Source organism: Papaver somniferum, chromosome 11 (assembly GCF_003573695.1).
Source record: "Papaver somniferum cultivar HN1 chromosome 11, ASM357369v1, whole genome shotgun sequence".
NCBI classification, from domain to species: Eukaryota; Viridiplantae; Streptophyta; class Magnoliopsida; order Ranunculales; family Papaveraceae; genus Papaver; species Papaver somniferum.
The window spans coordinates 96,592,166-96,601,219 of NC_039368.1; the positions used below are offsets into that span (position 1 = coordinate 96,592,166).

The following is a 9,054-nucleotide window of genomic DNA, read 5'->3' on the forward strand; positions in this document are numbered from 1 at the left end:
ACATCCGCATATTCCTTAAGTAATTTGGTTAAGGAATGTTCTCTTCCTTCGTCCATTATGGTCCCGATTTTGATCATCTTCGGGTTTTCTTCCGTTCCTATGTTGATTTCCTTTACGGGTTCTACTGGTGTGAACACAGGCTTCGGGTTTCCGAGGACTGGGACGTTCTTTAATTGCTATTTAGCGTGTTTCTGTTCTTCGCTGGTTGTTGAGGTACTTGTTTCTGTGCTTAGGACATTACCATCTTTCGTCAAGCCCTTTCCTGTAGTTTCCTTAAGGAACAGGTCTATGGCCTTCTCTTTCGCGGTTTCTTGATTTTTTATTCTTCGGATTTTTCGCTGCTCTTCCTGCTCGTTGTTGATATGATCCTGAGTAGCCTGGCACTCTCGCGTATTGATCCGATCTCCCTTGATTTCCATTACTCCCTCAGGTGTTGGAAATCTGAGATATTGGTGGTATGTTGCCGCAACTCCTTTGAGCTTATGTATCCATTTTCGTCCAATAATAGCGTTGTAGGGGGAAGGGGTGTCCACTACACTAAATCGGGTTTCCAGTTTCATGGGACCTGCGTCAACCTGCAACACGATGTCTCCCAAGGGCTTCGTGGCTGCTCCATTGAATCCGTAGATGTTGTGATAAGAGGTCATTAACTGTTCATCATGGAGCTTCATCCGTTTGAATGCATCGTAGAATAGGACGTTTACAGAGCTTCCCCCATCTATGAGGATCTTTTTTAGGTTACATCCAGCTACTGGTAGTGTTAGGACCAAGGGATCGTTATGGTATTCCATATCTTCTTCGATATCCTCGGCATCGAAGATGATAGGAGATTCCATCCATTCTTCGTGTTCGTCCACCACTATCCCATCGACCTTATATAATTCGCAGCGGTCTTCGAATTGCTTCCGTAACCTCTTTCCAATCTGCGCTGTAAGTGAGGGTCCTGTGGCTTCAGAACACGAGATGGTGTTGATTGTTCGGTTTCCTTCCGGAAGTTGGATTGGTTTGGTTCGCTTGGATCTGTCCTCGGTAACATCCTTTTGTACGTAATGTTTGAGCTCTCCCGCATCAATTAATTTTTGGATCATTATTTTAAGGTTCTTGCACTTTTCGGTCTGGTGTCCGTTGAAACAGTGATATTCACAGTAATCTTTAGACTTCTCGGATCTCGGGGGATGCTTTCCCTTAGAACATGGCCACTCTAAGTTTACCCTCCCTTTGATCTCTCGTAGGATACGAGCATAGCTAGTGTTGAGTTTCGTGTAAACTTGATCTTCGAATTTCCGGTCACCTGTTCTTCGTTTATCCCTTCGTTCCTTCCTATCTTCGTGGGGTCTCTCCCCTGAGCAACTCCTTTTGGCCCCATTGGTTTGTTCTGCTGAATTGGTGCGGTGAGACCTCTGCGGATATGCCCTCGGGTTTTCCCGTTGAATTTCTTCAAGTCGAGCGTGCTTTTCGATAATTATTCGAAGATCTCCCTCTGTCTTAGGCACGCTCCCATGAATTTCAAAAAATAGGGGACTCATTCGGTCTAAGCCCCATTTGTAGCAATTGATGCTTACCACTGGGTCCACGCTCCCTATGGCTTGGCAGATCTTGTGCCATCTGTTAGTGTACTCCCTTGTGGTTTCCTTGTAGCCAATCGCTAGTGAAAAGAGCTTATCCATTCCGGTGTTAACAGTCTTGTTGTACATGTATGTTCTTAAGAATTTCTCTGCGAGTTGGTCGTATGAGTGGATGGAGTTTGGTGGCAGATTATCGAACCATGATAACGCCGATCCCTTCAGGCTTGACGGGAAGTATCTGCAGAGTACGGCGTCGTTCTGACTCCATCTAGCTAAGACACGGTTGTAGTACCGAATATGTGCAGCAGGGTCGCTGGATCCATCATATCATTCGAACGTTGGGACAGGGCATTTCAGTGGAATAGGGGTGTTGTCCAAGCGATGAGTTAAGGGCGTGGAATTAGCTTCTCTCATGACCTCTTCTAACCTCCCCCCGCCTTGTTTATTTTTTAATTGCCTGATCTCGGCCATCATCTCATCTCGTAGTTCCTCCATTGCGCGTTGGTGCCCTAAATTCTTCGGCTCGTTACCGTCTGACTCCCCATCGTCATAATCCGGGTCGGATACGCTACTTCCCCTTATCGCGTCTTCATTAGCCGCTATGACGACTCTACGGTCTCGGTTTGGCTCTGGTGCTTTGGAGCTTGCTTCATCAAGTTGTTGGCTGGTCTTCGTGCTTAGAGCAATCCGCTCCTTTAAATCTTGATTTTCTCTGGCTAACAGGGCTACGACATCTGCATAAACCTGCTGGATCTTCCTCAGTTCCTGAAGCTCAGCCATCAGGCGGTGTGATTGGTTGGACCCCTGATTGGGAGTCCCATCGCGTGCTACTACAGCCATGGTGCCGCCCTCCTCCATGGTCTGCACTAAAGGTGGCAGGGGTTCAGCTTCGGTTGCTGGCATTTCCAAATTGGAGTGAGTGCCCCTCTGCGGTGCCAGAGCCGCCGGTATGGTTTGATTTTGATCATTTGTGGGTGGCATTCCAAAAGTTAGATGGTGCGCGGGTTGGAGTGTTCTGGATTCATCGACCCTTTCTCTTGGTTGATTAAGTTGACTCATGGCGCAAGTATTGCTAGCCTCAGCAGCCTTCGGGACTATTGCAGCCGCACCGTACTTTGTCGCTGCCGTTCTGAGAGCCGCCGCTGCAACTGAATTAGCGTTCATAGGTGAAGTGATTTCCGCAGTATCTTGCCTTCGATTGGTCATTTTAGCTTTATCTCCTTTCTGCTTGCTTCGGGTGATGACCGGGGTTGTCCTGGGTGTTTCTTTTGACAAAGCTTTGGATTTTCCTGCTTCCTGCGTCTTTCCCATCACGTGCCCTTTTGTTGATAATGAAATCTCGCCGAAAACTCGCCTTCTCTACTCACAATACGTTCTTTCTGCACAAAGCATTTCAAACAACAAAAACGAGAATATCCGCGTGAAGCGGGTTAGTCGGCGAAATACATTCTTCCAGGAGAGAATTATTACACGCAAGTCAGAAAATACGGGTTAAAGTTTTATTAAAGGAGATCCTTAGTATAAAAACTACGAAAAAACTCCCCAGAGAGACGGGTTCGTACGAGATCTAAATAAAATCGTAAATCCGCGGATTAGAACAATAACTCTTATCGAAGATAAAAGGTGGGTTTTTGAATGTAATACAGTTAATAAACGATCTATACGGTCCGAGCTGATAAATCAGAGCAATCATATGCCAATTTAAAATGAAATCACAGGACAAGATAAATCTTTTACCGGGACGAAGTCCCTGTTTCTAGCGCCAAATTGTGAACACACAAACCACGAAGGGGTCCAAGTGTTCACAACCGATCATTATCTAATGAGATTGTGATGATGATATCCTGGTGTTGATTCATTGGCTCAAAAACCTTCGGGTTTATCATGGCCTCATCTAACAATTCCATGCGAGGCGTTTGCGCATGGGATATAAGGAAAACAAAACGTATAAGTAAACATCCATGGAGCTAAAAAAATGTAAAGTGCTGAAATGTAAATAAGACCAAGGTTTACGTGGTTCAGCACTAAAGCCTACGTCCACGGGGTTTGTTGTTTTACTATGTTCTTCACGGTTACACGAATAGTCGAATGACTTTTGGGTTTACATGTTTCTCTCTTCTAAATGATTTACTTACACTTGCAATCTCTCTCTCTCTCCTTCCCTTCCTGACTTTTTCGATCCCCCTTCCTCTTGGTGAAGATGGGGTATTTATAAGGTTAGAATGTGGGACCCATCTCTGAAGACCGTTGGAACCTTATCTTCTTGTGTCCTCGCGTTCATCACGCGGAGGTCTGCGTTTGCCCCTTGATCCCGCAGAGGCATCCTCGCTCGTTCCACAGGTTGGTCGACACGTACACTGCTCAGAGTGTTTAATGCGAGTAGTTGAGGGGTCTGCTCGTGTCAGACAAGTGTCTTCTGCCCCTGTCAGTTCGTGTCAGCTAACTTTCTCTCCACCGTTGATCTTAGCTTCTCTTTTGGGGATGAGATAAAGCAACTCCTCGGGGTTTATTTGGTGTTTCGTGACGCATCATGTTTTGATGTTTTGGCCTGCATGCTTTCCACGTATCTTTTTATATACACGTGTCTGATAGTGAGATATATGTGTACACAGTTGGATTGGCCAGGTTAATGATTAGTCAGCTGCTTGAAAGTTGGTTGGTTGAACAATACACTCTACCACCTGGGTGCATAATTATTCTTGAATCACTGGACAACTCCCCTACGAATTCCAAGAGGGATTTGGTGCATAAAATCTGCTCACTAGATAGACAATGGAACGGTGAAGCTTAACAATTCCAACTTCATCTAGAGAAAAATTCATCTTAACACTTCATCTAGAGAAAAATTCATCCGTTAAGAAAGCTAGTGGCCGTGGATGCATGCAAATTTCCAATGCTTGAAGCCCCATGAGATCAAATGCAAAAGTAAAATTTATACCTTCTCTTGCTGCTGTACTAGACCCAGAACAAAGAGGTCTAGTCATGTTTTGTGCATCATTCAGCGCGAAATTCCATAATGAAAGAATGTTGAGTCTGCACGGCTTTCTGTGAAAAAGTAAAAAGCAGACATGAATAAATACGACAATATTACGACACTTCAAACCAAGAAAAGCAACAAATACAACAATATATAAGGGCGACATCTTTGTATCAAAAATATATAAATAAGTGCGGCATCTACAAACATGCATACAGCTATATCGCACAAAATTTGATCCAACAGATACATCTTGCAATGCAATATTAAGCATTACTTAACAACTGAATGAGGGAGGATCCCGAAAGTTGAAAGATAACCTAGTCAGCCTTTTTCAATGAGATTCACACTTTAAGTATACTCTTAACTTTCTGCAAAGTGCAGAAAGCTTATTTTCTATTCACTATATTGGGTTATGATGTAATGAACGTACAAATTTATCAATACAAATGATTACAAACATTATACATCAACAAGCACAGGTCTCATCACCGTTGGATCAAACTTGACATACTGCTTAGAATCTGAACACCATTCCAGATGTATGTTTGAATCTTCAAGCTGATGCGTCATGAAATTCAAGCCATAGTCTCAAGCTTAACCACTACTAAAATACTAAGTTTTAGTCACGCCAAAAAACCGTGGCAGTTGACAAAAATCCGTGGCAAAAGGTCACTTGCCACAGAAGCCTCCTCGTGACAAATAGTCCCGTGGCTAAGTTTTGTGCATCAGTCTTCTTCTCATCGAAATATTTCAACCTCATGTTACGTTTGCCTGCCTTCCATTTTTCATGGATTTTCTCCTCCACCCAAAATTTGATCTCATAAGAATAATGAAAAATATCCTACAACATTCATCACTTAAAATTTAGTAATCTTAAATCAATTAAATAATTTAATATATTATTTTCTTAACCTTCAACTCTTCAATGGATTCTTCAAGATTTTCTTCCTTGTGGGCATATCAGACCAGTCTGGAATGTCAAAAGGGAAGTTTTCTCCATTTAGTGCCAGCTTTCCACAGTAAGCCGAGATCTTATTTGCGTTCGGTCCAACTGGTGCGCCCCAGCAAAATTCCAGTGATACTTTCTCAACCTTTTCCAGCTTATTAAGGAAGTTCAACTTGACCCCTCCTATTACTTCCTTTGCTGCCGGAGGTTGTGGGTTTTCATCCATATTTCCTGCAAGAACCACAAACAACAAGTAAGCACATCATAAAAAAAATAAAAAGATCACACAACGTGTGGATAAAAAACACATAATAAGAAATTAATCAAGGAATGCATTCAACCCTTCCTCATACTCTAGAGAATGAAAAGATATAAAGAAGTCAGCGAGCAATGTAGCAAGTTGAATCTGCATTGATAATATATGTCAACTCAGTCCATAAGAAACCCAAGAAGGAAAAGATATAAAGAAGTCAGAGAGCAATGTGGCCAAGGTGAGTATGCATTGATAATATATGTCTACTCAGTCCATAAGAAACTCAAATAATTTCAAAACCTGGCTTCATAAATAGTACCAAGGAAAGTGCTATGTGATATTTCACAAGCTTGAGAACCGAAGAACAAGTAACTGTGGCAAGTGCACTATTTATGTCTCACTATCTTCCACCTTAAAGCCCCGCAAATAGTGCACTTGTCCATGGTTTTTCCTTTTTTTTCTAAAGGGGGAATCCCAAACAGAAAACCAATTATCATAAACTCCTGATATATAAGCCAACAACCTACCCTCAAACAACATGTTTCATAAGGAAAGAGAACAAATTTTGCTTGCAGATTTAAAGAAACATGCCATTGAATTCATACGGATATTGGTGCTCAGAAAAAAGTAGAAAGTTCCTATTGTGTTTTATCTAGTTGATGCTGAGATAACCAGTTAATATGTAACATGGCACATTCATTTCTAGACAAACTTATTACTACTAGCCTGTTACAGTAAAACCTAATGAAATGGGATAAGTTGAGGCTCTTGAGGGTACGCCTCAAATGATAGTACCAAATTGTAGGAACACAATACTACCTCAAACTATCTTTATTTAAACAATAAAATCTGCAAACTCTCTGTCAGGATATAGAAAACAAGTCAATCATGTGAGAGACTCGGTCTAGTGCTGAACTTCATATAATGTGATAACCACAAAACATTGTGTGTAAGTGTATTGTAATACAAGTTGGTGCTATCCCAGATGAGAAACTTTTCGGATTATGAACTACTAATCACATAACTACAAATTTATCGGGGTAGTAAAACTGTAAAAGTCTCCTATTTGACCCTCTAATTCAAAAACCATTGCTTCATCAAAGAGTACTTGGAAATTACTACACATGTCTTTACGAAAATACTTCTGACGTGTGCTATACAGAAATTTTAATTTTACCATCTACATTTGATTTGAAAGTTTAATGGAGTCATGGAGATAAAGCTGATAGATGAAAGACATTATTCCATAAAGGTATACTTCGTGCTTAAGTTAGAATAGAGGCTACATACAACAAATTCGATGTTTAAACAAGCATACAAAGTAAAAAATACAACAAAGAAGAGTAAGGATGCAACAACAGTCTTAAGGAACAACCAAAAATAGTATTTGACAAACCTAGAAAGACATGCATACTGGGTTTTGCAATTACACTTGAAATAGAAATACAATTCTAAACACAAACCTAGTATATTTGATATTACAAAGCAAGAACAGTAGAATTTCAAAACAAAAATTGAACTTTGACCTAAAAGAAACTCAAAATATATGACAATCGCAGTAGGAAATCAAGGAGAAAGAAATTAAATTTCTTACCAGCTTGTGCAGATAAAATCGATGATGTCTTGCAGAGAATGAAGAAATTGATGGATTTCCTTCTTCCAAATCTGACCCGATATCATAAAACAGTTCAAATTAAAGAAGATATAAATTCTAAAGCAGTAAAAAAACTGAAGCTGGAACGAAATTAGGTTGATTCATACATATAGAATTACTACTTAAAAAACCCTAGTTTCAGAAAATCAAAATCAGAAGATCTAATTTTAGAAAATGTTTTTATAGCAACCATAATCGAAGAAAGAGGAGAGTTGAGGGAGGTGGGAGGAACTGCAGGAATTGGATGAACTGGGGACTTATCTCATCAGGTGGGGATCGTGGTCTTCTGCTGGGTTTACTAGCCACGACTTGAGATTTTAAGAAAATTCTAGGAGAATTACGATCATTCTTTAAGTGTTATATTATTCTTTTATCTCCTTATAAAACATGGAATACCAACACCAATTAGGAATCTAGTTATTTTAGGAATTAGTTTATGTTTTCTTAATTGTGGTATTTGCTTTAGACTCAAGTTATGTTTTCTATATATACATAAGTTCATTCTAGGGTTTAGTTATTCAGTGAATAACTTCTTTATTCTATTAGAATCCTATAGATCTTATCACTTTCTTCTTCACGGGCCATGGCAACTTCTTTTCCGGGGAGTTATAATACAGCCACTTGGTGTCTCGAAATAAGAAATTTTAATAACTACACTGCTGAAGATATGTATGAATTTTTTAAGGACTACAATGTTGCACATGTTTATATGACACCGATTTATGTGATCACTTATGCAGAAGTGCGCTTCTGGTCCAAAGGAGAGGCTGAAGCAGCTCTACATGCTTCCCAAGGTAAAACCTCTGAGTTCTTAGTTTTGATTTCTAATTTTTCAATTCTTATTTAGTTTGTTAAAAAGAAAAGACTTCCAGGAATTGATATATCATCTACCCTGATTTTCTTTACCTCACTAATAATTCAATTATTTTTTCACTAATATTGATTCCTGTTTTTTTCTTTCTTGTAGGTACTTTTGAGGCATCGCGTAGTACATATGGTGCGGATAGGCGATATTGGCGACCACCCTTATCCCCGATTTTGAAATGACAACTTTAAAGCTACAACATCAATCAAATTTTCAATCCGTCACGTTTGCTTTTATAGTTCTTGTCATAAAAATTACAAATATTATTCATAGCCAATTTAATTTTTTATGACAATCATTATTATAGAAAGGCACTAGATCTGAGAAAGGATTTATACCTTTTCGAGTTCTGGTTAGGTTAAGTGATTATAACTGTTGTTTTTCCAAATCTAATTTTTTTATTTCTTTGATTTTAGTATGTTTTTATTCTTAATTAGGTTTTCTAAGTTCTGGTAAGATCCTTACTACTCCTATATTACATGTTGCATATTAAGATACGCATCGCTACCACTCCTGGTAATAATGTTATTAATGATGTGAGTCATGTTTATTCGAAAGGAGCTTGCTGGGTAGATTTATCAGGGGCAAAAGGTGAGATTTATTCTCAAAAATAATAAATAAATAATTAAATAACATATCTCATCTTGGATGTTAGACATGACGGCTAGTGTTAATAAAAATAAATTTATTAATCTGGCCATGCATAAAAAAAATTCAAAGAAAATGTTTGATGTTATTTTTTTCTGGTGATTTTCTCAAAAACTCGGATTATATACCGTTCACTAGGCTTA

The 9,054-nt window shown here is 39.5% G+C and overlaps 1 long non-coding RNA gene across 3 annotated transcripts; it reads right to left on the minus strand.

Annotated features, from left to right (window-relative positions):
* Positions 1–4,175: 4,175 nt before the first annotated feature.
* Positions 4,176–7,853, minus strand: LOC113320811. 3 transcript variants are annotated; one of them, XR_003346304.1, is made up of 4 exons: positions 7,339–7,853; positions 5,458–5,722; positions 4,504–4,610; positions 4,176–4,326 (listed from the first exon to the last, which is right to left on the minus strand). It is a non-coding gene; the product is annotated as an uncharacterized LOC113320811 (long non-coding RNA). The 3 variants fall into 3 exon arrangements; XR_003346305.1 differs by having other exon boundaries at positions 4,179–4,319; XR_003346303.1 differs by lacking the exons at positions 4,176–4,326; positions 4,504–4,610 and having other exon boundaries at positions 4,766–5,722; positions 7,339–7,850.
* Positions 7,854–9,054: the final 1,201 nt, after the last annotated feature.